The 27,793-nt window shown below is 38.9% G+C and overlaps 1 long non-coding RNA gene across 1 annotated transcript; it reads left to right on the forward strand.

Annotated features, from left to right (window-relative positions):
- Window positions 1-5,698: 5,698 nt before the first annotated feature.
- On the forward strand, window positions 5,699-25,547 carry LOC141415698 (uncharacterized). The gene is made up of 4 exons (XR_012440661.1): window positions 5,699-5,953; window positions 12,428-12,554; window positions 22,562-22,651; window positions 23,875-25,547. It is a non-coding gene; the product is annotated as an uncharacterized lncRNA (long non-coding RNA).
- The last annotated feature ends 2,246 nt before the right edge of the window (window positions 25,548-27,793 follow it).

Here is a 27,793-nt window from a genome sequence, read left to right on the forward strand (position 1 = left end):
GGTGGTGAGAGGCCTGGCCAGGGCTCTGCATACAGGTCCTAAACAGCCACGTGCCTTGAAAAGGAACCACAAACCAGAAAAAGAAGACTGAGTTTGAAAGTTCTACATATTGTTGAAAACTTTGAGAAGTTTTCAATTTCTGAAAGGACGTGTTGACAAATTATCAGCTTTATAGTATGACATCTTTTTTTTTCTTGGTGGGCTGGGATTTGAACTCATGGCTTCACACTTGCAAAGCAGGCTTGAGCCACACCTCTAGTCCATTTTTCTGTGGTTATTTTGGAGTTGGTATCTGGAGAGCTATCTGCCCAGGCTGACCTTGACCCTCGATCCTCCTGATCTCAGCCTCCCGAGTAGCTAGGATTACAGGTGTGAGCCACTGGCACCCAGCTATCATACAACATATTTAAACCTGTGCAAAATGAAACTTCTTTGAATTGTAGAAATCTTTAAATTTGTTCTCATTCAATAGATACAGGCAACACACTATAAATCATGCATTTTGAAATAATCAGCTATCATAATATTCCTTGCTGTATAATGACTTTCAAATGAATTACTGAAAAATAACAAGTACACAGAAAGTTAAAAATAATGTAGTGTATGTTTAAAAGTCACTACAAGAGTGAATTTTTTTGGCAGTACTGAGGATTGAATTCATGGTCTTGTGCTTGATAGTGCTGTACCACTTGAGCTACACCCCCAGTCATTCTGTTTTTAGTTATATTGATATTTTACAAACCTGGAATATAGATCATTTATAACTTAATACAAGAAAATTAAAATTTACTTTGATTTTTTTTGTGTGTGTGTGTTTGGGAAGAGCCGAGGGTTGAACTGAGGGCACTCTAGCACTCTCCCAGCCTTCCCCTTTTTTTGAGATAGGGTCTTGCTAATTTTGCATGGGCTGGCCTCAAACTCACTACCTCCTGTCTCTGCCTCCTGAGTAGCTGGGATCATAGATATGGTTTTGTTTGTTTGTTTGCAGTTCTGGGGTCTCATGGTTCCTAGGCAGGTGTCTACCACTTGAGCCACACCTCCAGCCTTTTTTGTTTTAGTTGTTTTTCAAGCAGGGTCTCACATTTTTTGTGTCAACTGGCCTGGACTACAATTCTCCTACTTATACCTCCTGCATAGCTAAAATGACAGGCACAAGCCACCATACCCAGATTTTTGGTTAAAATGTTACCTTACTAACATTTTTGCCCAACTGACCTCAGACTTTGACCTTCTTGTGCTCCACCTCTCAAGTAGCTGGGATTATAGCAGTGAGCCACTGTAACTGGCTAGTCATACATTTTAAAAAAAATCTTCTTTTTTTCTTTTTTAAAGATATTCTTTTTGTGTTTGGGTATTATGTGTCTAGGTATAAATCTAATTGCATTTATCGAAGTTGTATTCATTAATTGTCTTGCATATGTAAATTAATGTTTTTCATCAAATTTGGGGAGTTTGGGCCATTATTCAAAAAAATTATAACCACTATTGAATCCCCAATTTGAGGTGGTATATTAAATGAAGTGTGGGACACTCACTGAGAGAGTTCTGGGTCCTGAGATTGGAACATGTCTTGGATTCAGAGAGAGCTTAAGCCCACCAGGCACAATGAGCACCCCTTGACCTCACGAGCAGCTAAACTGCTGAGTGAGTGTGCTCCTGCTTTGCTGATACTCAACCACAGGAGGAATCGCAAAGACTTCATCCTAAATAGGAAAAACATCCAGACACGAAAGGAAATACACCTTATGATTTCTTTTATATGAAACTCTAAAAAAAACGAAACTAAGCCAAAGTGAAAGAAATTAAGGGAGAAGTTCCCAGGTGGAGTTTAAAAGGGTATCCATTATAAGTCAGGGATGGTAGTGCACACCTGTAATACCAGCACTGTGGAGTCTGAGGCAGGAGGGTTGTGAGTTTGAGGCCAGTTTGGGCTACATCCTTGAAAAGTCAAAGATGCCCATTCTCACTGCTATTATTTAACATAGCAATGAAAACCCTGGCTAGAGCAATCACACAAGAAAAAGAAGGAAAACATCCCAGTCAGAAAGGAGGAAGTAAAATTGAGCTTGTTTGCAAATGACATGACCTAGTGTACAGGAAAGGCTGAAAACTAAGCAAAACCTGTTCGAATAAACAAACAAATTCAGCAAAGTTTCACTATATAAAACATACAAAACTCCGTTGCTTTATCTACACCAACAGAAAACTATCTGAAAAGGAAATTAGGGAAAGAGTTTCAATTAAAATAGAGTAAAAAAAAGAATACAATATTTAGGAATAAACTTAACCATGGAGGTTACACACTGAAAACTACAAAACATTAATGAAAGAGATAAAAGAAGACACAAAAATGAGGGGGAAATCCTGGGTTCATGGATTAGACTATTTTTCCTTTTTTCTTTTTTGATTTGACTTGGGTTTGAACTTAGGGTTTCACGCTTATAAAGCAGGTGCCCTACCACTTGAGCCACACCTTTAGTCCATTTTGTTTTGGTTATTTTGCAGGTGGGGTCTCAGGAGCTATTTGCCTGGGCTGGCCTTGAACCATAATCCTCCTGATCTAGGATAAACAGGCGTGAGCCAGTAGAGGGCAGTACAGGAGGGTGTTTCCCTGCTAATCCTAAGGCCTAACAGCTTGCCTATACAGCCAAAAGGGGGCATGGCAAGGGTGTTGCAGTAATCCAGGCCTTCTGCTGGGCCACCAGGGGAAGTGCTCCCTCTCTGACCTGGGTGAAAATGTCTGCTAGAGTTGCAGAGACTTGCAACTTGCAAAAAGTGCAGCACAAGCTCTTTGAAAAAGTTGTCACTGGACTAGTACCACCTGGAGCCAGAGTTCCACTTTGGCAGTAGCTTCCTGGCTGCATCCATGGAGAGCTCAAGGCAGCTGGGATGCATGAGGGAAGTCCAATGGGCTGCCAAAGAGGTGCCGTTTGGCTTACAGTCTTCCACTCAAGGCAGTTAGGCACTAGGGAAGGGTCTAAAAACTGTCAAGGAGTCAAATTGCCCAGCAACCAATATCTCAAGGAAAATAGACACGAAAAGGATGCTTACAATATAGGCCTATCATCAACACCAACAGTGCTTTAGCAGTATTTCACAGTGTTCTAACAGTATCAACTCCTGTCCCAGTGCTCCAAGGGAGAGGTAGGTCCCTCTGGTTTGTCTTAGTCTAAGGCACAGTTCCTACAACGGTGGCATTTTCTGCCTGGTCCTAGTAATCCTTCCTACTCCCAATATAGGCTTCTTGGTAATAATGGCTCCTTATCAATACTATTCATAGATTGCTTTGCAAGTCCTTTTTTATTTTTTGGAACACAATCTATCACCTTTCTCTAGTGTGCTAGTGTTTCTTCTCCCATACCAACCCCAATCATAAACGTCATGTGAGTAGGTAGGGAATTTTGTCTTTTATTTCATGTTTGGATCCCAGCATCTAGAATGATATCTATTGCACATCAGGCTTTCAATAAATCTTTTGTTTGTTTTCAATGTGTTTGTTGAATGAATGTAAGCAATGACCTATTTTTCCCCAGTAGTTATCTGTTGTCTATTATGATTGATTTAATACCGTTTTACCAGCACTTTTGCACTTTTATTTGGAATGTGTTAAAGAATGGCTTCCTGTTATAAATGTCAGGAAAAAGCAAACAAACTTGCTATGAACATGGAAATCCCAGATAACCAACATAAAAGTGTACTGAAAGACCCACGTGTTGTGACAATTCAGCAAGAAGCAATGTTGATGTATAAAAATCAACAGCTTTTCTGTATATTTCTGCAACTACAACACCGGTGTAACACCTGAGAGCCCCCACCCCAGGCTCTGTGGGCGTCAGGATGGGGCTCACCCGTAGGTCTGTAGGTGCGGTGGACAGCTCTGTCACCTGTAAGCAGGGTGACCTGGCAAGAGTCTGGTTTCTCGTGTGAACATGAGGATATCGATAATGACCACCTTGTGGTGTTTTGAAACTTAGATGTCATAACCTGTGAATAAGCAACCAAGAGTAGGTTACTAAGCCCTGAGCAAGTGACAGCGGCTGTTATGTTTAGAAGACACCTTGTTGTTTTACGTTGGATGAGTCATGTAGACATCACATCACTCTGAGGTCGGCATAACCATTTCCATTAAAAATAACAGGCTCAGGTTGGTGGAGCCTTGTCAGGCCACAAGCTGGAGGTGACCGAGCTCTGATTCAAGAGCAGGTGTGATTTGTTTCTAGTCTCAGGACTAGCTGATAGCACATCTGCCTAAAGCCAGCATTGAGTTGACCTGTCCCCAAATACACAACGGTACATTGGGAAGTGATGGAATCTTAGCGTGTGTCACATGTATTTTGAGTTTCTAGTGCCTCTTCAGATCCCTTGGGTCAGACAGGCTCCTGGCTCTTTTGTCCTTAGGCTGTCTCTCTTCTGGGTCTGATATAATGAATTCCAAGAGTCAGATTTTGCCACTAAAAAGAGTTTGTTTTTCAGATTCAGGCCCCAGCACTTTGAAACACAGCAACTCTTGTGAAGAAGGAGCAGGGGGGCCTCTGTGCATAGGAGTTTTACCTGGAAAAGAACTTCTCTTTGAGCTGGGCACAGTGGCTCATGCCTGTAATCCTAACTACTCAGGAGGCACAGATCAGGAGGATCCCAGTTCGAAGCTAGCTTGGGCAAATAGTTTGCAAGACCCTATCTTGAAAAAAACCCATCACAAAAAAAAAGGCTGGTGGAGTGGCTAGAGGACCTTTGAGCAAGCTGAAGTCCTGACTTCTAAACCCCAGCTCTGCCAAAACAAACAAACAGACAAACAAACAAAAAAACCCTTTCTTTGACTGTAGACCCCTCTCCAGAGCTTCAGAGCAGAGACAAGAGTTCAGAAAGAAGCAGGTCCTAGATTGGCGTGGTCAGAAGCAGTTCTTGATCCTCCTGCCCTGGAAGATCCACACTTAGAGACATTGCCACTCCTAGAATATACTGCAGGCAGTTGGACAATGGGAAGTTTGGGCCAGCTTTGAGAATAGAGGCATGAGCTGGGAAGGCCCAGGGCAGATTGCCCAGGAAAGACCACTTCATTGCAGAGCTCATGAGGCTGGTCTGCAGGTAAGGAGTACATAGATAAGAAAATTCCATTATCCTCCTGTTCCTTGATGGCATCACTCCCTTTTTTTATTCTTTAGAGGTGCTGCTCTGCTCTCACACATGGTATCACCACCTGAGACACTAGTGATAAGTTCATCTTGACTTCAGAGAATCCCACAATGATGTTACATGTACGTTTTCTAAACTTATTTTTGATTCTAGGAAATTTTAAAAACTGGATATTAAAGACTCAGTGACTTTCCAAGTGATACCCAATTGGAGACAGGAGGAAACCACAGTGCTGTTACTGTCTCACAGGTGAGTCACCAAATGGATCTTACCAAAAGGGCTTTTTGAGACACATCTAATTAAAACAAAGTCCTTGCCTTAAAGCACCACATTTCTTTCACTAGGCTTTCTGTGGATTTTCTATACCAGGAAGTAAACATTTAAAAGAGAAATAGATAAGTGATGCACATGGAGTATTTTTCTGTAAGTTATTTTTAGTGAAAGCATAGTGTTTAATTCTTTGGTAAACTTTAATCAAACTATTCCTTTGTCTTTATGTCTAGGAGAACGTGTATTTTTGTTAAATCAATCTCGAAAAGTTTATGTCCATTTAGTGAAAAATAGAAGATTTAAGCCCATGAGCATTTCAGAGTTACATAGCGATGAATAGGCTACTTGAATGTGTTTCTCAGGCCTTTTCAAGGCCTAAAAGGCTCTCTTTCTTCAGAGCCACTCTGCAGCTGGGTCTGTGAGATTTGGGGAAGTGAACCTAGGAGTTGTGAGGCTGGCTCATCTTGTGACCCCGTCCTCCTATCTCCCCAGCTGAGCTGTCACTGTTCTGTGCACTCCCCAAGAGCCACAGAAAATGAAGCTACCTCAGGTGAGCTCTTTATTTCTATCCCACTTTGTAGTGGATCTACGAGGCTTGGAAGGGTCTTTGCATTAAATGGAAAAGGAGACATAGAAGAAGATCAAGTCAGTCTTGAGGGAAAATGTACAGTTTCCCCATGAGCTCTGAGGTTTGCTCTCTGCTCTTGATAGATAACCTTTGTTAGGGTAAATAAGTTCATCCACTTACCAGTTTACTAAAATTTCATGAATGTGAATTGAATTGTATTGAATACCTTTCGTTTAGCTCTTGGCCTAAAGTTATAGCTGTTAACTTTAGTCTGTGCATAGTGACGTATACATGAATCTAACATATGGATTTTCTAGTATTACCTTGAATTACTGTAGAGACCCTAGTTGCCAATAAGTGTGGTATTTTGCACTCACCTCTTTTCTAAGGCTTTTGCTACTACATTTATCTAGGATTTTTATTTCTGTATTCACAAGTTAGAACATACTGTTCTTTCTGTTTCCCTGTCCAATTATGTTACCATGGTTACAGTCTCATTAAAATGCAAAGGGAATACTTTCTTGCTCCTCTTTTTTCTTTTCTAATAACTTAGAATGAGAAAAAATGTTACATGCAGATTTTCACCTACATGTGATTTTGGACCTTTTGAAGACTTTTTGTAGGATGATTTGATTATGAAGCCAATTTATTAATCATTTATTAATTATCATAACCCTATACTCAGTTTGTGTTTATATTAATGCAATTTTTGTGACTACATTTTTATAGAAAATTGTTAATTTTTACTTGCATTTAAAAATATATTTTCTTGAGCTCTTCAGTAGACTTCCGTTAGAACTTCAAAGGCTTTATTCCCTCTGCTATATTGATAATTTTTTAATTTTTTCTTGGCAGTATTGGGGTTTGAACTCAGAACCTTGCACTTGCTAGGCAGACAGTCTACCACTTGAGCATTTCCCCCAGGCCTTTTTTGTGTTAGTTATTTTTCAGGTAGAGTCTCACATCTTTGCCTGGGGCCAGCCTCAGACTTGGATCCTTCTACCTATGGCCTCCTGAATGGCTGGGATCTCAGAGATGCACTACTGTGCTAGGCTTACTGATTGAGATGGGGGTCTCACTAACTTTTTGCTGAGGCGGTCATGGACTGGATCTTCTTGATCTCTTCCTTCTGAGTAGTTGGGACTATGGGCATGAGGCACTGCTCCTGGCCTGATAATTCCTTTTTTGATCAGCTTTTGAGCACTATTTTAGCATAAAAATTGCTGATCAGAAAGGTACAAAATATACTTTAGTTGGCCCAATCTGAAACCTAGAATTTTAGGGTGAGAATCTTAGCAATTTTTTGCCTACATACGCACTTGTCATATATGTACTCTCTGCCTCTGCACACCCATCTGTCAGCACCATTTGGTGAAAGTAATATACTTTCTCCCTTGAATTATCTTGGTGCCACTATGGGACATCGGTTTACTACATACATATGGGTCTGTTTCTGGATTCCCTTTACTTGTGATGAAATGTTTGTCTTGCTGCTAATACCACACTGCAATGATGAGTATCTCTTTACACAAGTGTTGAAATCAGTAATGTGGTTTTCCAACTTTGTTCGTTATTCAAATTCTTCTGGATCTTCACCTTTGCTTCTTTATAGAAAGTTGTTTAGTTTTTTAAAGACTCACTGAGATTTTGATTTTGACTGCATTTAATCTGTAGAGACTATAGAGTGAAGGATAGTGTAGATTAGTTTGGAGAGAATTAGCATCTTGGTCACATTGGGCTTCCAGCTCATGAACACAGCATCTCTTTTTAGTTCGGTGAAATAGAGGGTTTGGTGAGAAAGATAACTTTGTTCATTTGTTTTTTGTGGTACTGGGCTTGAACTCAGGGCCTTCACCTTGAGCTACTATAGCAGGCCTATTTTTGTGAAGGTTTTTTTGAGATAAGGTCTTGCAGAACTATTTGCCTGGGCTGGCTTTGAAGTGTGATCCTCCTGATTTCTGCCTCTTGAGTAGCTAGGATTACACACTTGGGCCACCAGCACCAGGCATAAAAAAGGATAGTTTTAAGAACTGAAAGGACTTAGTCTCTCTACCCTTTGAAGCTAGACTCCAATGAGATGGTGGTGGCAGGACCAATGGTGGAAGCTATTTCAATAATCCTGATTCTAGCAGGAAACAATTTTAGGTGTGTTAACAGTTACATTGAAGTCATCAGACTTTTTAGTGTCTTTTAAGGCAGAGGCAGCAGTATAAGTGTGGGAGTTTTCCCCACAGCCGTGTCAAAGTTTTAAAATTTTACCAATGATATTAAAAAACATCTCCACCTGATTTTATAAGCTTTTTATGGTGAGGCAGAACACTTTTTTTTTAATCTGTGGCTTATTTGTATGTCTTTTTTATTGAACTGTGTATCCTTTGTCCCTTTTTAATTGATGTGCAGATCTTTAAAGATCTTGTCCAGTACATCATTGGAGCTCTTTTTCTATTACATAAGTTGCACAATTTTCTAGGACCTTTTTTTTTTGCCATCTTAATTACTTTTTGCCATAAGACATCAATTTTTGTGTTGTCAGATTTTAGCAGTTTTTTTTTTTTTTTTTTTTTTTGCAGTACTGGGGTTTGAACTCAGGGCCTACACCTTGAGCCACTCCACCAGCTCTTTTTTGTGTTAGGTATTTTCGAGATAGGGTCTTGCGGAATTAATTGCCCGGGGCTGGCTTCTAACTGCGATCCTCCTGAACTCTGCCTACCGAATAGCTAGGATTACAGGCATGAGCCACCAGCGCCCGGCTGCAGTTTGTTTTCTTTTATGATTCCTGGATTCTGAGTCTTTTTGGGCATTTCCTTTTAGAACCTGTAAAACATGGTTGATTTTATTTCATTTTGAGTATATTTTAATTTCATACTGCTCTATAGTATGAGGTATAGGTCTGTCTTATAAATTTTATTTCTTGTTCTTTCTTTGCACCACTGGTCAAACTTTCCAATATAGGATTTCTACTCTCACGGGGAAAGTTTTGCATATTAAGTATAAAGGATAATGTTATAGTAGGGTTTTTTCAGGATAGCTTTTTGCATCAAATTATGAATGAGCCCTTCTTAGTATGTTAAGAATTCATCATTATAGGTATTAACTTTCATCAGAATCCTTTACTGTATGTGATTGTGTCATATTTCTCTTTCTCTGTTACTGTGGTGAATAATACTGATTTCTAATGAACTCAAACTTCCATGACTCAAATCTAAGTAACTTCATCATGTTTTCCTTTTCATATATGTATTGATCCATTTGCTTATTTGGACTCAAAAATTCCTAGGGAAAACTAAGCATGAATACATAAACAGGAAACATTGACTAACAGCTAGTGTTAGGGAGCTGACCTACTAGATACTGAAATTTTTTATAAGCCCTCAATAGTTAAAGCAGTTTGGTCTTGGTCCATGAAATGCACTGACCTAGGGAACAGAAAAGAAAGTCATAAGTAGACACAAATACTTTTTATGTCTCTTTTTTGTTTTTTGGTGGTACTGGGGCCTAAGGTCAGGGCTTTGTGCTTGCTAGGAAGGCGTCCTACCACTTGAGTCACACCTCCAGCCCTCTACAGTTTCTTAATTAGGATACAAGTAACATCTCAACCCAGTGAGGAAAGGTAGGATGCAAATATCACAGGGTTGAAAGTCCCAAGGTTTAGAAAGGAAGAAATAAAAACTCACATTTTTTAGAGGTGACATGATGCCATATATCGAAAACCCAGAAAAATGTACAGGTAAACTATTAGAATTTACAAGTAAACTGTTAATGTATAGGTAAGCTATTACCCGTTACCTGGATGCAAGACCAGTATAAAATAAATAATATTCATAGTCCATCAACAATCAGAAAATGAAATCTTACACTTTGTCATCACCTATAGAAGTATATGAAACTTAAAATACAAGAATAGCTCTCTGCTTCTGCCTTTGGCAGCCCTGAGCTCCTAAATCATTTTTATGACCATAGGTAGAGAGCTCCTCTCAAGAAGATTTCCTGAAGATGTCTGTGAGGTGGACACAAAGTAAGGACCTCCCCTGGGTCTTCACACAGTCTGGGCTTGGGCATTTGTCTGGGCTCTCAGCAGCTCCCTGTCACTCTTGCCCACAGGAACAACCATTGCTCTGGTTTTCTTATGTAATACTTTCTTGCTCTCAGTCTTCCAGAGTTTGTTTGAATTGTCCAATCTTCTGCTGAGATGCTCCCCTATATTTCCCTTTTTGTCACACACTTGTAGTGGGTGTTATATTTTACCTAAGTGTGTTTTAGGAGGCAGGGGTATAAGTGTGTGTGCTCAGTGTGTCATCTTGACCTCCAGGAATCTGTGCTTATAGTTCTTTGTCTCTTAGTTGCCTGTAGAGTAATCTCTTGAGTTCTCTTTCTACCATTTAGAAATTTGTTCCCAGCCTTCATGTCCTATGTTTCTTTGCCCTCACCTCTTAAGTACCATTTCCTTGAATTTTGTATTTGGTCTTTTCTCAGTTTCTATGTCCTCTGATGACTTCAGTTACCATCTTAACAACTAGTGTTTCCTAGATCAGTATTTTCATTTTAGACCTCCCTTGTGTGTTCCAAGAAGGCGTAGCCAAAAGTGGAGTAGATAAGTGCTTCTGTGTGTTGTATGAGTATTTTGAGTGGAAATGAAGAACATCTGCCTTACTGTGACCCTTTAGTCAGCTTCTTACTCATTAACTTGTCCAGTCTCTGTGTAAGGTATCATCACTCTGTACCCAGTTGCTCATGCAGCATCTCTGTGTATAGATATGCAAGAAAATGACCAGTTTGTTTCCTATAAAGATTAGCTTCCCATTTTTAAAAAAATTTTTATTGTTTTTCTTAAATTGGATCCTTTGTGCCAGCCCAGTGGCTTACAGACATAATCCTAGCTACTTGTAAGGCTGAGATGTGGAGGATTGTGATTCAAGGCTAGCCCAGGCAAATAGTTCAAGAGACCCTCCCCCCTACTCCCTCATCTCCAAAGAAAGCAGAGCAAAACAGATTGGAGATGTGGCTCATGTGGTACAGCACTTGATTTACAAGTTTGAAGCCATGAGTTCAAACCTCAGTCCTACCACCCCCCCAAAAAATTAGGTCCTCTGTTTTGCTGCTTAACTCCACTGTTGATATAGAGCCATGTCTCCTAACTGTGGATCATTCTACTTCCTGGGAGACACTCTACAGTATCTGGAGAGGTTTTTGATTATCACAGTTGAGGATGCTACTGGCCTCTAAGAGACAGAAGGCGAGGATACTGCTAAAGATGCTAAAATGCACAAGATCTCTCACCAGTAGTGTACTTGGAAGAGAGGATTTTTCCCCAATAGAAGAGCAGAACTCTCAATTTTCTGAGGCCACTAAGACTCCCTAGGACCTTGGAATAATGACAAAATGAATCTCAAAGTAATCTATGAAGGAGGTACACAAGGTAGCAAGCCACCAAATATTTATTTAGTGTAGGAAGACAAAGCAGGGTACAAGGAAAGGGCGAGTAGGCTAGCAGCACCACTGACAAGCTGTCAGAAGCAGGGAGCAGAGGGCTCAATGGGCAGCCTTCATTCCGGGATATTTATGTCCCTTAACTGTGCTGGGGGTGTCCAGTTCAGAGCTGGTCGCCTGATATATGGTTACCTAGAAACCCCCCAGTTGCCCTGTTTTGATTCTGTCACTCAAGGGGTCTGGGTTGGCCTTACAAAGGGTCTTATGACATGGGTGTCTCTTTTTTTATGTGTTCACAGATTTATTAAAAAACAGGCACTTCTATTCCCAGGCCTAATTACTTCTGCAAGGGCAGCGTATCTCATTTAACACCTAAAAGGGAAGAGGGCTGGTGGAAAGAATGCTGGTCTGCACATTCTTGAACAGTTGATTCAATTCTTTGCTGTTGTCGTGATTTTTCCACTGTATTTCCTGGTTCTGTCTCAGCTCCTGAACAGGCTTGATTTTTTAAAATATATTTTCTAATTTCTCTGTCACCTTACCCTGGCTATCCTGTCTCAGGATCATTTTGTTAGAGTTTTCCTCCTAAAATGTGTATCTGGTTGTGTGTCATACCGCTCAGCCTTACATGTGTATTTTCAGGGGTTCCTCGTTAACCTAACCTAGGTTGGGGTGTGTGCCAGAGAGATTATTCGGCATAATCCTTTGGTTCACTGGAAATGTATATAGGAATCCTCTCTATAATAATTTTACCTAAAAAACAAAGCACTTAGCTTCCTCAGTATATTAAATGCCAATAAGTGTATAATTTTACTTTTTAAAAATAAATACAAATAAATCAGCATGAAAATAAAATTTGTACTAATTATATAACCCTAAAGTATAAGACAGGTTTAGGGCAATGATAGGCATCCTTTATAAGCACTTTATTTTAATACCTCAACAATGAACAAAATAAGTTAGTTTCCAAAAATATGTTCCTGCCCCTGATTCTGAACCCTCAAGTTGATTAGAAGTGTGGTGTTACAGGCGTCGGTGTCACTCAACGACATGACTGTGGAAGTCACACAGGAGGAGTGGCGGCACATGGACCCTGCTCAGAGGACCCTGTACAGAGACGTGATGCTGGAGAACTACAGCCACCTCGTCTCCATGGGTGAGCTGATCATGTTATGTGACTCCCGCTATAGTGAAATACTGTTTTTTCCTTTTAAAATATTGATCACCTCTGTTGAGATAGAGTTAACAGAAAACCAATTGAACATCAAGTACCAATATACCAATGTACAAGGCAATCAGTTGATTACCTCCATCAAAATCAAGACTCGGAATATTTTTGTCAGTGCAAAGACTCCTTGTAGCCCTTTGCAGGGAGTCCTCTTCCTTCACTGCTCCCCCCACGGCCCCTGGCAACTTCCGATCTGCTCCTTGTTGCACTAGTTTTACCTTCTCACTAAATTTTATGTAAATGGAATCATAAGCTACACATACACCTTTTGTATGGCTTCTTTTACCTAGTGTAATGTTTTTGAGACTCATTTATGTGTTTGTGTGTACTAGTAGCTTTTTCTGCTGAGTACTCCTTTGTGTGCATATACCACACTTTGTTATCCTTTACCAGTTGGTAGACACATGGGTTTTTTCCCCAGGTTGGGTCTATTGTGAATAAAGCTGCTATGGATACTCACATACAAATCTTTGTGACCATGTGTTTTCATTTTTCTTTCTTTTTTTTTAAAATAGAGAACAAATTTATTTATAGTTTTGGCCAAAATAGGAGAGAGAGAAATTCTCGGTCCATCTCCACCTTGCTCATAACAGTGAAGCAAAAGCCGGGAAATTTGCATGTCAATTGATCTATGGGCCCAAGTTACTAGAATTGGGAGATACGTCTTCCTCCTGGCACTGTGAGCCAGAAGCTAGAGCTTGGAGCGGGTCATTTTCCTGCCAGCGTGGCATTTCCTTTAGGGCTCCTCTACCCAAGGACCCTGTTACATTCTCCTCTTGCCTAGTCCTCAAGATTTTTCTTTTTCATTCCTCAGTCTTGAGGGATTTGGGAATCTCTGCCATCTGGGTTGGCCATCTATCATTGGATTGATACATGCATTCCATCAGGATTACCTAAAGCATATAGGTTAAAAAAAAAAAAAGTAATCACATGCTGTGCGTGAAAGAAATACTGTTAGTGTTAGCTGAATATAAGCAGATCCAGTGTCCAAAGATGTCTAGTATCACCACCTAGTGGAAGTATAGGAAACATTAATAGCCACTCTGATCCCTTCTGCTCTAGTTTCTGCTTTTTGGCTGGGCATTCTCATGTTCACGGTTTTTGCCTTTGCCTCTGAATGAACTGCATAACTATAGTTGATGAATCATGCTGTACTTTGATCTCTCTTTAGGAGGAAAAGGGGGAAGGGCTTGTCCCATAGTCAGTGTGATCTCACAGAGAGGGAAAGGTCCGGGTAAAGAACAAGTGTTTTTTAGTCAAGTTGAACCAACTTAGCCCTGAAGCTCAGTTTACCTAGAGTCCATGGTTAGAGTGACAGTTGGCGTCTTAGAACAGAAGTTGTACTCCTGTAGCATCTTGACAGGCCAGAGTTACAAAGTTAAAACCTATCTGTCTGTAAACCAAGCTTAACTCTGTCAGAAGATTACCTTTTTTTTTTCATTTTTCTTTTATTATTCATATGTGCATACAAGGCTTGGTTTATTTCTCCCCCCTGCCCCCACCCCCTCCCTTACCACCCACTCCACCCCCTCCTGCTGCCCCACTCAATACCCAGCAGAAACTATTTTGCCCTTATCTCTAATTTTGTTGTAGAGAGAGTATAAGCAATAATAGGAAGGAACAAGGGGTTTTGCTGGTTGAGATAAGGATAGCTATACAGGGCATTGACTCACATTGATTTCCTGTGCGTGGGTGTTACCTTCTAGGTTAATTCTTTTTAATCTAACCTTTTCTCTAGTTCCTGGTCCCCTTTTCCTATTGGCCTCAGTTGCTTTAAGGTATCTGCTTTAGTTTCTCTGCATTAAGGGCAACAAATGCTAGCTAGTTTTTTAGGTGTCTTACCTATCCCCAGAAGATTACCTTTTAAGAGTACCCTGCTAGATTGCCTTTCAGGAAGAAGGCATATTACTGTAGTAGCCTGTCACAGTGTCCATGCCAGGGCCAGCTGTGGCTGGGCCCATTGCCTGACCGCTGCCTGCGGGCTGCTGCCACTGAAGTGGATTGCACAGTAGGAAAACAAAAAGTAGAAAAGTATGTTAAGGAGGGATCATCCCACCACTTCCAGGGAAGATTTTAGTTCCAGGCCTGTGCAAAGTGGAGATCCTTTCTCAGCTACAAAATGGAAACAAAAAGGCTGGCTCCGTGTTTAGCTCAGGTGATAGAGCGCTTGTCTGGCAAGCATGAGGCTTTCCGATTAACCCTTTTCCTCATTTTTCCTGAGTAAATTCTGAGGAATAGACTTGTTGGGTCTTCTGGTAATTCTATATGTAATATTTTAAGAAGCTGCTGAACGTTTCCAAACTGGCCAAAGATGTCTTTGTTACCAACATTTGGTGAGTCTTTTTTTTTTTTTTCCCAGTACTGGGGTTTGCATTCAGGGCCTCACACTTGCTAGGCAGGTGCTCTACCACCTGACCCATCCACCAGCCCTTTTTTGGTGATAGGTATTTTCGAGATAAGGTCTCTCAAGCTTTGCATTGGCTGCCTTTGAACCACAATCCTTCTGTGTAGCTAGGATTATGGGCATGAGCCACAGGCACCCTGCTTGGCGAGTCATTATTTTTAACTATTCTGGTTGGTATCCAGTTGCATTTTTCTTGGTTTTAATTTGCATTTCGTACTGAGTAACAATGTTGAACCTTAAATGTATTTTTTTCTCGTCATTTCAAAGCCAGTAATAAAGGGTTTGACCAAATCTTCAGATCATATTTTGTTGTTTTTGGTTTGGGGATTTCTTTTTTCTTTTTTCTTTTTTTTCTTGGTGGTCCTGGAGTTTGAACTCAGGGCTTCACACTTGCTAAGCACACCCTCTACCACTTGAGCCATTCCACCAGCCCTTTTTTGGTTGGATAATGTTTGAGATAGGGTCTCAACAATATTCGCCTGGGCTGGCTTTGATTTGCTATCCTTCTGATCTTTGCCTCCTGAGTATGTAGGATTATAGGTGTGAGCCATCGGTGCCCTGCTCTTTTTCTGTTATTGAGTTGAAGATTAGAGCTTCTGTTACATATATGTTTTGCATTACTTTCTATCTCTGACTTGCCTTTCTAAGAAGAAATGTAATTTTATTTTATTGTATTTTATTTTATTTTGTGGTATTGCAGATCGAACCCACAGCCTAGTGCATTCCAGGCAAACACTTAACCACTGAGCTACATCCCCAACCCTAATTTTTATTTTTTGACATATACTGTTTTTAAAAAGGTTTTTTTAAAATGTTTTTAATTGACAGATAATAATTTTACAAATTTATGGGTTACCCTGTGATATTTCAGTATGCATACACATTGCTTAACAACCAAATCAGGGTAAATTAGCATATCTATCATTTCAGACATTTGTCGTTTGTGAAGAAATATTCAAAATCCTCTCTTCTAACAGGTTTTTTGTTTTTATTTATTTATTTTGCATTCCTGGGGTTTGAACTCAGGGCCTTCGCCTTGAGCCATTCCACTAGCCCTATTATTTGTGAAGGGTTTTTTGAGATAGTGTGAGCTTTTTTGCCCAGGCTGGCTTCGAACCACATCCTTCTGATCTCTGTCTCCTGAGTAGCTAGGATGACAGGTGTGAGCCACCAGCACCCAGCTTTCTTCTAATAGTTTTGAAGTATACACTACATGATTGTGGATCACAGTCACCCTTTTATACAGTAGAGCTCCAGAACTTATTTCTTCTAAGTGAAAGTTTGTACCTGTTGACTAACTCCCCCCAGCCTCTGGTAACCATTGTTCTACTCTCAGGCTCTATGAGATTGACTTTCATAGAGTTCATGCATAAGAGAGATCACGTTATTTGTATCTCTGCACTTGGGTTATTTCACTTTGCACACTGTCCTCTAGGTTCACCCATGTTGTTGCAAATAATAGAATTTCATCTCTTTACACCTTAATAGTACTCCACTGTGCATGTCTGTTGGTGGGCATTTTAGGTTTATTCCCCGTCTTGGCTACTGTAAAAGTGCTGCAGTGAACATGGCATGTCTTCCAGCATGCTGATTGCTTTTCCTTTGGATATGTGGGTCATTTGGTAGTTCTATTTTTAGTTTTAGTTTTTTTGTAGTACTAGGGGTTAAATTCATGGCCTCACACTTACTAGGTAGTCACACTACTGCTTGAACTATGGCCTCAGCCATATTTTTAATTTTTTGAGGAACTTCCATACCATTTTCCATAATGGCTGTACCAATTTAGGTTCCCACCAATAGTGTATAAGCATCCCTTTTCTCCACGTTCTTGCCAACACTAGTTATCTTTTGTCCTTAACAAATCCCCATCCTAACAGGTAAAGCAATATTGTGGCTTTAATTTGCATTTTCCTAGTGGTTGGAAATGTTGAATGTTTTTCATATACTAGTTGGTCTTCTTTTGAGAAATTTCTGTTCAGGGCCTCTGCCCATTTTTTAATTGAACTGTTCGTTTGCTCTCGAGTTGAGTTTCTTGTGCAGTAGCCTTTTATCAGACATATTGTTGAAAGTATTTTTTCCATTCTGGAATTGTCTCTTCACACCAATGATTATTTCCTTGGCTGCACACAAGTTTCTTTTCTGTTTGTTTGTTTTTTCTTTTTTTTTAACTTGACGTTAAAATCATTTTTTTCTATTTCTGCTTTTGTTGCCTTGATTTTTTGAGACTTATACAAAAAATCCTTGCTTGATCAAATGTCGTGAAAGATAGTGTGGATTTATTTTGGATCCATATGTCTCCATGTCTTTTTATGCCTGTACCATGCTGTTTTGACCATAACAGTTTTGTAGTATATTTTGAGTCTTGTGATGCCTCCACCTTTGCTATTTTGCCCAAGATTGCTTTGCCTACTTAGGGTCTTTAAGGTTCAATATGAATTTTTAAGATTAAAAACTCAGAACCCCATACCACCCGCTAGGCAAGTCTCTCCCACTCAGCTAACACCCAGTCCTAACATTGCTTTTCCTATTTCTGTGAAGAATGTCATTGGCAGTTGGATCTGTAGGTTGCTTTGGTTAGTTAGTATGGTCGTTTTAACAATATTCATTCTTCTAATCCATGCACACAGATGCCTTTATATTTATTTTTCTCTTCAATTTCCTTCATCAATATTTTATGGTTTTTATTTTAGAGATCCTTTGCCTGTTTGGTTAAATTTGTTCCTAGGTTATTTTATTTTCTGGTAGATATTGTAAATGGGATGGTATTCTTGGTTTGTTTTTTCAGAGAGTTCGCTATTGATGGATACAAATACCACTGATTTTTGTATGTTGGTGTTGCATCCTGTAAACTTACCAAATTTGTTTATGAATTCTAACAGTTTCTGGTGGAATCTGGAGCTTTCTATGTATAGGATCATGTCACCTGGAAACAAGGAAGATTTGACTTCTTCCCTTCCACTTTGACTTCCTTTATTCTTTCCTTTGCCTAATTGCTCTGGCTAAGAATTCCAGTAGTATGTGAACTAGAAGTAGTCACATGTCTCAGATCATAGAGAAAAAGCTTCCAGTATTGTATTAGCTATGGGCCTGCATCGTGTTGAGGCAGAACATACAATTTTTGGTCTTTTGGGCCAGGCTAACCTCACTCAGAGTGATGTTCTCCTGTTCCATCCATTTACCTGCGAATGATAACATTTCATTCTTCTTCATGGCTGCATAAAATTCATGGTGTATAGAAACCACATTTTCTTAGTCCATTCATCACTAGTGTGGCATCTTGGCTGTTTCCATAACTTGACTATTGTGAATAGTGCTGCAATAAACATGGGTGTGCAGGTGCCTCTGGAGTAACCTGAGTCACATTCCTTTGGGTATATCCCTAGGGGTGGGATTGCTGGATCGTATGGCAGATCTATGTTTGGATTTTTAAGAAGCCTCCAAATTTTTTTCGAGTGGTTGTACTAGTTTGCATTCCCACCAACAGTGTAAGAGGGTTCCTTTTTCCCCCCATCTTTGCCAACCCCTGTTGTTAGTGGTGTTGCTAATGATGGCTATTCTAACAGGGGTGAGGTGGAATCTTAGTGAGGTTTTAATTTGCATTTCTTTTATTCCTGGGGATGGTGAGCATTTTTTCATGTGGTTTTTGGTCATTTGAATTTCTTCTTTTGAGAAAGTTCTGTTTAGTTCACTTGCCCATTTCTTTATTGATTCATTAATTTTGGGAGATTTTAGTTTTTTAAGTTCCCTATATATTTTGGTTATCAGTCCTTTGTCTGATGTGTAGCTGGCAAATATTTTCTCCCACTCTGTGGGTGTTCTCTTCAGTTTAGAGACCATTTCTTTTGTTGAGCAGAAACTTTTTAGTTTTATGAAGTCCCATTTATCTATGCTATCTCTTAGTTGCTGAGCTGCTGGGGTTCCATTGAGAAAATCCTTGCCTATACCTATTAGTTCCAAAGTATTTCCTCCTCTTTTCTGTACCAACTTTAGAGTTTGGGGTCTGATATTAAGATCCTTGTTCCATTTTGAGTTAATACTGGTATAGCGTGATACCAGTTTCAGTTTTTTGCAGACTGCTAACCAGTTTTCCCAGCAGTTTTTGTTGAAGAGGCTGTCTTTTCTCCATGGTATATTTTTAGCACCTTTGTCAAAGACAAGTTGCTTATAGTTGTGTGGCTTCATATCTGGGTCCTCTATTCTGTTCCACTGGTCTTCATGTCTGGTTTTGTGCCAGTACCATGCTGTTTTTATTGCTATTGCTTTGTAATATAGTTTGAAGTCAGGTATTGTGATACTTCCAGCATTGTTCTTTTGACTGAGTCTTGCCTTGGCTATTCGTGGCATCTTGTGTTTCCAAATAAATTCAATGGTTGATTTTTGAATCTCTTTGATGAATGTCACTGGGATTTTGATGGGAATTGCATTAAACATATAGATTGCTTTGGGGAGTATAGACATTTTCACTATGTTGATTCTACCAATCCATGAGTATGGGAGATCTCTCCACTTTCTATAGTCTTCCTCAATCTCTTTGTTCAGAAGTTTATAGTTCTTGTAGAGGTTGTTCACATCCTTTGTTAAGTTTACACATGGGTATTTGATTTTTTTTTGAGGGTATTGTAAATGAAATTGTTTTCATATATTCTTTCTCAGTTTGTTCATTATTAGTATATAGAAATGCTAATGATTTTTCTATGTTCATTTTATATCCTGCTACCTTGTTATAGCTGTTGATGGTGTCTAGAACTTTTGAGTAGAGTTTTTTGGGTCTTTAAGGTATAGGATCTTATTGTCTGCAAATAGGGATATTTTGACAGTTTCTTTACCTATTTGAATTCCTTTTATTCCTTCTTCTTGCCTAATTGCTCTGGCTAGGAATTCCAGTACTATGTTGAATAGGAGTGGAGATAGTGGGCATCTTTGTCTTGTTCCTGATTTTAGAGGGAATGGTTTCATTTTTTCACCATTAAGTATAATGCTGGCTGTAGGTTTCTCATATATAGCTTTTATAATGTTGAGGTACTTTCCTTCTATTTCTTGTTTTCTTAGAGCTTTTATCATGAAATGGTGTTGGATCTTATCAAAGTCTTTTTCTGCATCTATTGAGATGATCAAGTGGTTTTTGTCTTTGCTTCTGTTAATATGATTTATTGACTTTCGTATATTGAACCACCCCCGCATTCCTGGAATGAAGCCTACTTGGTCGTGGTGAATAAACTTTTTGATGTGTTGTTGAATTCGTTTTGCCATTATTTTGTTGAGGATTTTTGCATCAATGTTCATTAAGGAGATTGGCCTATAGTTCTCCCTTGTGGAGGTGTCTTTGCCTGGTTTTGGGATAAGTGTAATACTATCTTCATAAAATGTGTTAGGCAGTTTTCCTTCCCTTTCTATTTCATGGAACAGTTTAAGGAGGGTTGGTATTAATTCTTCTTTAAAGGTCTGATAGAATTCAGCAGAGAATCCATCAAGTCCTGGACTTTTCTTTTTTAGGGAAACTTGATTGCTGCTTCAATTTCATTTTGTGTTATAGATCTATTCAGGTGATTAATGTCCTCTTGGTTCAGTTTTGGATGATCATAAGTATCTAAAATCTGTCCATTTCTTTAAGATTTTCAAATTTATTTGAATATAGGTTCTCAAAGTAGTCTCTGATGATTTCCTGGACTTCCATGGTGTTTGTTGGTATCTCCCCTTTTGTATTACTGATTTTACTAATTTGGGTTTTTTATCTCCTCATTTTAGTCAGGTTTGCCAGGAGTCTATCGATCTTCTTTATTTTTTCAAGGAACCAACTTTTTGTTTCATTAATTCTTTGTATGGTTTTTTTGGTTTCTATTTCATTGATTTCAGCTCTTATTTTTATTATTTCTCTCCTTCAGTTTGTTTTGGGGTTTGCTTGTTCTTGTTTTTCTAGGAGTTTGAGATATATCATTAGGTCATTCATTTGAGATCTTTCAGTCTTTTTAATATATGTACTCATGACTATAAAGTTTTCTCTCAGGACTGCCTTTGCTGTGTCCCATAGGTTCTGGTGGTTGTGTTTTCATTTTCATTGACTTCCAGGAACTTTTTAATTTCCTCTTTTATTTCATCAATGACCCATTGTTCATTAAGCAGTGAGTTATTCAGTTTCCAGTTGTTTGCATGTTTTTGTCTTTATTTTTGTTGTTGAGTTCTAGTTTTATTGCATTGTGATCAGTTAGAATGCGTGGTATAATTTCTATTTTCTTATATTTACTGAGGCTTGGTTTATGCCCTAGGATATGATGTATTTTGGAGAAGGTTCCGTGGGCTGCTGAGAAGAATGTATATTGTGTAGAGGTTGGATGAAATGTTCTGTAGATATCAACTAGGTCCATTTGATCTATTGTATATTTTAGATCTTGGATATCTTTATTGATTTTTTGTTTGGATGACCTATCTATTGATGATAATGGGGTGTTAAAGTCTCCCACAACCACTTTTTTTTTTTTGGCGGTACTGGGGTTTGAACTCAGGGCCTCATGCTTGCTGAGCAGGGACTCTACAACTTGAGCCATTTGCCAGCCACAAAATTTCTTATTAGCATCTAATAACCTTACCCTCTCATTTGTTGTTGTTTTTCTTTCACTCACCATATTTATTATTCTTGATTTCACTAAATCAAGAACTTTATAAGAATGTATGTAATATCTTTTTTAAAATGATGCCAGTAAAAATATTTTAGCATGTATTAATTGTATGAAATAATGGATTTCATTGTGACATTTTAACACATGCATAAAATAACCTACTTGTATCATGTTCACTTCCTAACACTCCCTCTTACACTGCTTTGTCTTCACCCATTCCCTTCCTGTTTCCAGTAGTCCTCCTTCAATCCCCTGCCTTTTCTTCCCTCCAGATCCCGTATTTAAGAGAAAATATGTGTTACTTGTCTAAGTCTGGCTAATTTTGCTTAATACATGATCTTATTAAAAAAAAGCCAACAAAACACTAGTAGTGATTACAAAGGTGAAGTAAGAGGCTTAAATTAGATAATTAGTTTTCAAATAATCAACATTGATTAGGGGAGTAATAATGTGCACTTTAGTAATACCTCATATTTAAATTGTTACAGAGATCGCAATATGGTGGACAAGCCATTGATGAAATTCAGGACACCAGGCAAGAATTTCATTTGCATAGATAGATCTTGATTTCCTCATTGTAAAATGAATGAATTTAATTAGCTAATCTGCAAATGCCTCCCAATTCTTTGATTCCTAGGAGAGTAGAATCTTCCTTGAATTTCACTGCTGGCAGTATTAAAGGGTAAGAAAAACTTGTAGTCAGTGAGGATTAAGGATTCTAATTCTGGTTCAAATGACTTCTGTGACCCTCAGCAAATTTGCTTAAAAGCTCTGAGTTTTAATTTTCTTCAAGCGTCAGAAATAAGGATATTTCATTGCACAGCTAATGAAGTCTTTAAGTCATTTTCAAGAGTATAAAAGACTATGTAAGAAAGTATTATTCTGTAGTTGAGACTTATGTGCTTGTTTTGATCCAGGCAGAAAAATGTGACAGATGAAGATAAAGAAGTGAATGCTCCCTGAACTGCAGCAGAGTCACCTTAAGTTAATAGTGGCAAAATAATGAGGTAGTAAGCTTTCACTATGTATTAACTTTTAAGATTTTGGAAGACAAAATTTAGTACATATATTTGATCAATAAATTCAGTTCTGATTGTGTTAAGTAGGCATTATATTATCCTAATCAATGAAATCCTTATAATATTAATGAAATGTTGTAACCATTTTCATATAAATCTTATATGGCCATTTCCATATAAATATTAGTAATATATGGACCATATGTTACTAATAGATATTTATTTATTATTCGTACTTTAAACTGGTTAAATGCTTTATTTTATGGTATGTGTATTTTACCACAATAACGAAATAGAAAGTTGGTGTTCAAAAGTTTTTAAAAAGAAAATTATCTTAGATATTCCTGGGAAACCCAGAATTGTTTTACATTTACTCAGAAACAAATCCACTCCTGTTCGTGTACTTTGGCTTTCTTATTTAATTCCTTGCCTCAGAGTTTTTGTGGAATAAGTCACTTGTCTACTGCTATACTGCCAGTGTGGCCCCCTGGCACACACAACAGGGTGAATCCTTTCTTGCTGTGAGCCCATGTTGCAAGTCCTGAATGGCCTGAATGGCACAGGTTGCCATTTGGTCCTCTCTACCCCACAGCTGAGCTGTGTTCCATGGAAAACCTGAGAAACGCCCATGTCCCTGGTGCTCTGTGCCAGAATCCACGCCCAAAGCAGTGTGCTTGTGCCCTGAGGTGCTCCATGTTACTCCTGGAGCGGCTTCTGTCTCTGCTATGGTTTGAATATAGCTGCTCCTTTTTTTTTCGATGCTTAATTTTTTAAAATTTATTCATATGTGCATACATTATTTGGGCCATCTCTCCTCCCTGCCCCCGGCCCCCTTCTTCTCCACCTCATCCCCCTCGCTTCCAGGCAGAATCTGTTCTGCCCTCTTCTCCAATTTTGTTGAGTAGACATAAGCAATAATAAGAAAGACATAGCTTTTTTGCTAATTGAGATAAGGATAGCTATACAGAGAGATTCCTAGCATTGCTTCCATGCACATGTGTATCACAACCCGAACTGATTCATCTCTACCTGACCTCTTCAGTACTTCCCCGTCACCTTCCTGTAGTGACCACTGTCATTTTAAGCTCCTTTACAGTGGGCACATCAAACACTTTCAAGTTTTGGGTTTCCTACCTTTCCCTATTCCTCCTGTATGTGTTCTCTCCTTAGCGTGTGATCCATGTCCAATAATGTTACTGCATTTGTTTTAGGTCTAAAGTCCACATTTAAGGGAGAACATATGATTTTTGGTCTTCTGAGCCTGGCTAACTTCACTGAAGATGATGTTCTCCAGCTCCATCCATTTACTTGTGAATGACAAAATTTCATTCTTCTTCGTGGCTGAGTAAAATTCCATTGTGTATAAATACCACCTTTTCTTAATCCATTCATCAGTGGTGGGGCATCGTGGCTGTTTCCATAACTTAGCTATTGTGAATAGTGCCAAAATGAACATGGGTGTGCAGGTGCCTCTGGAGTAACCTGAGTCGCATTCCTTTGGGTATATCCCTAGGGGTGGGATTGCTGGATCGTATGGCAGATCTAGGTTTAGATTTTTAAGAAGCCTCCATATTGTTTTCCAGAGTGGTTGTACTAGCTTGCATTCCCACCAGCAGTGTATGAGGGTTCCTTCCACCCTCCCACATCCTCATCAACATTTGTTGTTGGTGGTGTTTTTGATGATAAACTAATAGATATTTAAGTTCTTTCAAATACTTGCTCATGTAACTTTATGCCACAGCTTTATCTTTGGAATGAAAAGATTCAGTGAAAAAGAGAGATGACTCCTTAAAATGTTTTGGGGACTGTGTAGCATTTTATTTTCTGTTCAGCTCCTGTGTCTGTTCCCAGAGGTCCATCAGTGTTGAGGGAACATCCATAAACCATCTTCTCATTGCCCCAAGAAACACTCCCTTGTTCTCTTTCATTACACTGTAGTGAGTTAGCTTCATCCACACATTCCATTTTACCCTTCTAGCCAATAATCTCTTTCCCACTATGATTATTTTTAACTTTTGAGTATGGAAACATGAAAGGTTTATGGAGGTATTGCCATCCCAATGCTCAAATGAGTCACCAGTGTGAGCCTGTCAGCTTCTGTCTTTTTTAAATTAGGATATATTCTTTGTGCATTGTGACAATTCCAAATAGGCTTACATTGTACATTGATTAGATCAACCTCACCATCTTTCCCCCAGCCCTCCTCCCACCCCACTTCAAGCAACTCCAGAGGCTTCATTGTTCTATTCGTATAGGTGTATGAAGTCCATCAAATTAGTTCCCTCACCTTAATCTCCTTCATTCCCCTCCCCCTCCCACCAGCACCACCTCCACACTGCACCAGTTTTACAGTCCTGTCTTTCGTTATTAAGCTTAAGTCAATGTTCAAAGGGGTTTCTTGAGGTGTCCCCACTGTGGTTATACTTTGGTCAGTTCAGCCCCTTCCATTACTCTCCCTTACCCCTTCTCTCCCACTCCCCATTTCTCAACAGCTTTCAACACATTTTCTTATCTCATCTACCTGCACAGATGTAATGTATTATGATATTGTCCTTGTCAGCACCTTAAAGTCACCAAACCACAAGCCTCTCATTAGTACAAAGTGCTAATTTGCACAGAAATGAAGAGCAGAGTCACAGGGTTCAGAGAGACTGAGGGGGAGCCAGAGCTGCAACAAATGAAGATATCTTTGCAAATATGTAAAAATAATCTCTAAATTACTTAATCCAGGCTAAAGTAAGAACAAAAGACAAGATATAAATTACTAGTATCAGAAATGAAAGAGGGAGCACCATTACTGATCAAATAGCCATTTGATCATTTAAAAGGAAGTAAAGCAATAGTATGGACAGTTCTATGCTCACAGATTTATTTATTTTTTTTCCTTTTTCTTTTATTATTCATATGTGCATACAAGGCTTGGTTCATTTCTCCCCCCTGCCCCCACCCCCTCCCTTACCACCCAGCCCGCCCCCTCCCTCTCCCCGTCCCAATACCCAGCAGAAACTATTTTGCCCTTATTTCTAATTTTGTTGTAGAGAGAGTATAAGCAATAATAGGAAGGAACAAGGGTTTTTGCTGGTTGAGATAAGGATAGCTATACAGGGCATTGACTCACATTGATTTCCTGTGCGTGGGTGTTACCTTCTAGGTTAATTCTTCTTGAACTAACCTTTTCTCTAGTACCTGTTCCCCTTTTCCTATTGGCCTCAGTTGCTTTTAAGGTATCTGCTTTAGCTTCTCTGCGTTAAGGGCAACAAATGCTAGCTAGTTTTTTAGGTGTCTTACCTATCCTCACCCCTCCCTTGTGTGCTCTCGCTTTTATCATGTGCTCATATTCCAATCCCCTTGTTGTGTTTGCCCTTGATCTAATGTCCACATATGAGGGAGAACAGATGATTTTTGGTCTTCTGGGCCAGGCTAACCTCACTCAGAATGGTGTTCTCCAATTCCATCCATTTACCAGCGAATGAGAACATTTCGTTCTTCTTCATGGCTGCATAAAATTCCATTGTGTATAGATACCACATTTTCTTAATCCATTCGTCAGTGGTGAGTATGCTCACAGATTTAAAAGCTCATATGAAAAGGCTCAATTCCTAAAAAGATACAACATACCAATACTCACACCAGGAGAAATAGATAATCTAAATAGCTCTACATCTACTAAAGAAGTTGAATGAATGATTATCTTCCAGAACAGAAAGCACTAGGCTCAGATGAGTTCATAGGTGAATTATAATGAACATTGAGGAATAAATGATGTCAATTTTCTGTAATTTGTTCCAAAAAATAAAGCAGAGGGAACACTTCTCTCATCTCATCCTCTGAGGCCAAATTACTTCAATACCCAAACCAGGTAAAAACACTATAAGACAGGAAAACTATAGGCCAGTATTTCTCATGAACATAGATGCAGAGGTCCTCTACAAAGGACCTCACAGTATAGAAAGAGTTATGTACCACCATAACCAAGTGAGATTTATTTCAGGTATGCAAGGCTGCTTCATTTCAAAACCAATTAATGTAATACATCAAATAAACAGACTAAGGAAGGAAAAAATATATGATCATATCAGTAGATGAAGAAAAAATATCTAGCAAAATTTAGCACCTAGGAAACTGGCAAACTAGGAAAACATCCTCAAATTGATAAGAATGCCTGCGAAAAACCTATAGTCAACATTATAATCAATGATAGGAAACTCAATGCTGTCCCCCTAAAATTGGGAACAAGACAAGGATGTCCTCTCTTATCACTTCTATTCTACTGTGTACTGGAAATCCTAGATGATTCACTAAGACAAGAAAAGGAATATAAAAAGTATATGGATTGGGAAGGAAGGAATAATACTGTCTTTGGTCACAAACACCAATTTTTCAGTAGAAAATCTCAAAGAATTAACAGAAAACCTCTTGGAACTAGTAAACCACTGCAGGAAGGCTGCAGGATGTAAGTTCAATACACAAAAGTCAACTGCCTTCCTATACCAGCAACAAACAGGTAAAATTTGAAATTAAAAATAAAACATCACTTACATTAGCACCAAAAACAAAAGGCTTAGGTATAAACCTAATAAAATAGGTATAAGACCTACATGAAGGAAAACTATAAAAGTCTGATAAAAGGAATCAAAGACCTACATAAGTAGAGATATATCTCGTGTTTCAATATTGCTAAAATGTGAGTTCTTCCCAATGTGGTCTGTAGATTCAGTGAAATTCCAATAAAAATCTCAGCAAATTACTTTGTGGATATCAATATACTTATCTAAAGATCATAAGGAATGGCAACAGACACAGAATACCAAATAATACCAACATAATACCGAAGAAGAATGAAAGACACAACCCAACTTCAAAACTTACTTTTTTAAGCTCTGGTAATCAAAGATAGTCTGGTATTGATCAAAGAATAGTAATAGATCATTGGTATAAAATAGAGAGCCCCAAAGTAGACCAATAAAAATATAGTGTTTAAGGAGGGAGCAAAGGTAATTCAGTGGAGAAAGAATAGTCCTTTCACAAATGGGGCAGGAACAACTGGACAGCCACATGCAAAAAGAGAAAAAGAAGAATCTAGCCATAGACCTTTCACCTTTCACAAAATTAACAAAAATGGATCATAGA

Source organism: Castor canadensis, chromosome 13, assembly GCF_047511655.1.
Source record: "Castor canadensis chromosome 13, mCasCan1.hap1v2, whole genome shotgun sequence".
In the NCBI taxonomy this organism is placed as follows: Eukaryota; Metazoa; Chordata; class Mammalia; order Rodentia; family Castoridae; genus Castor; species Castor canadensis.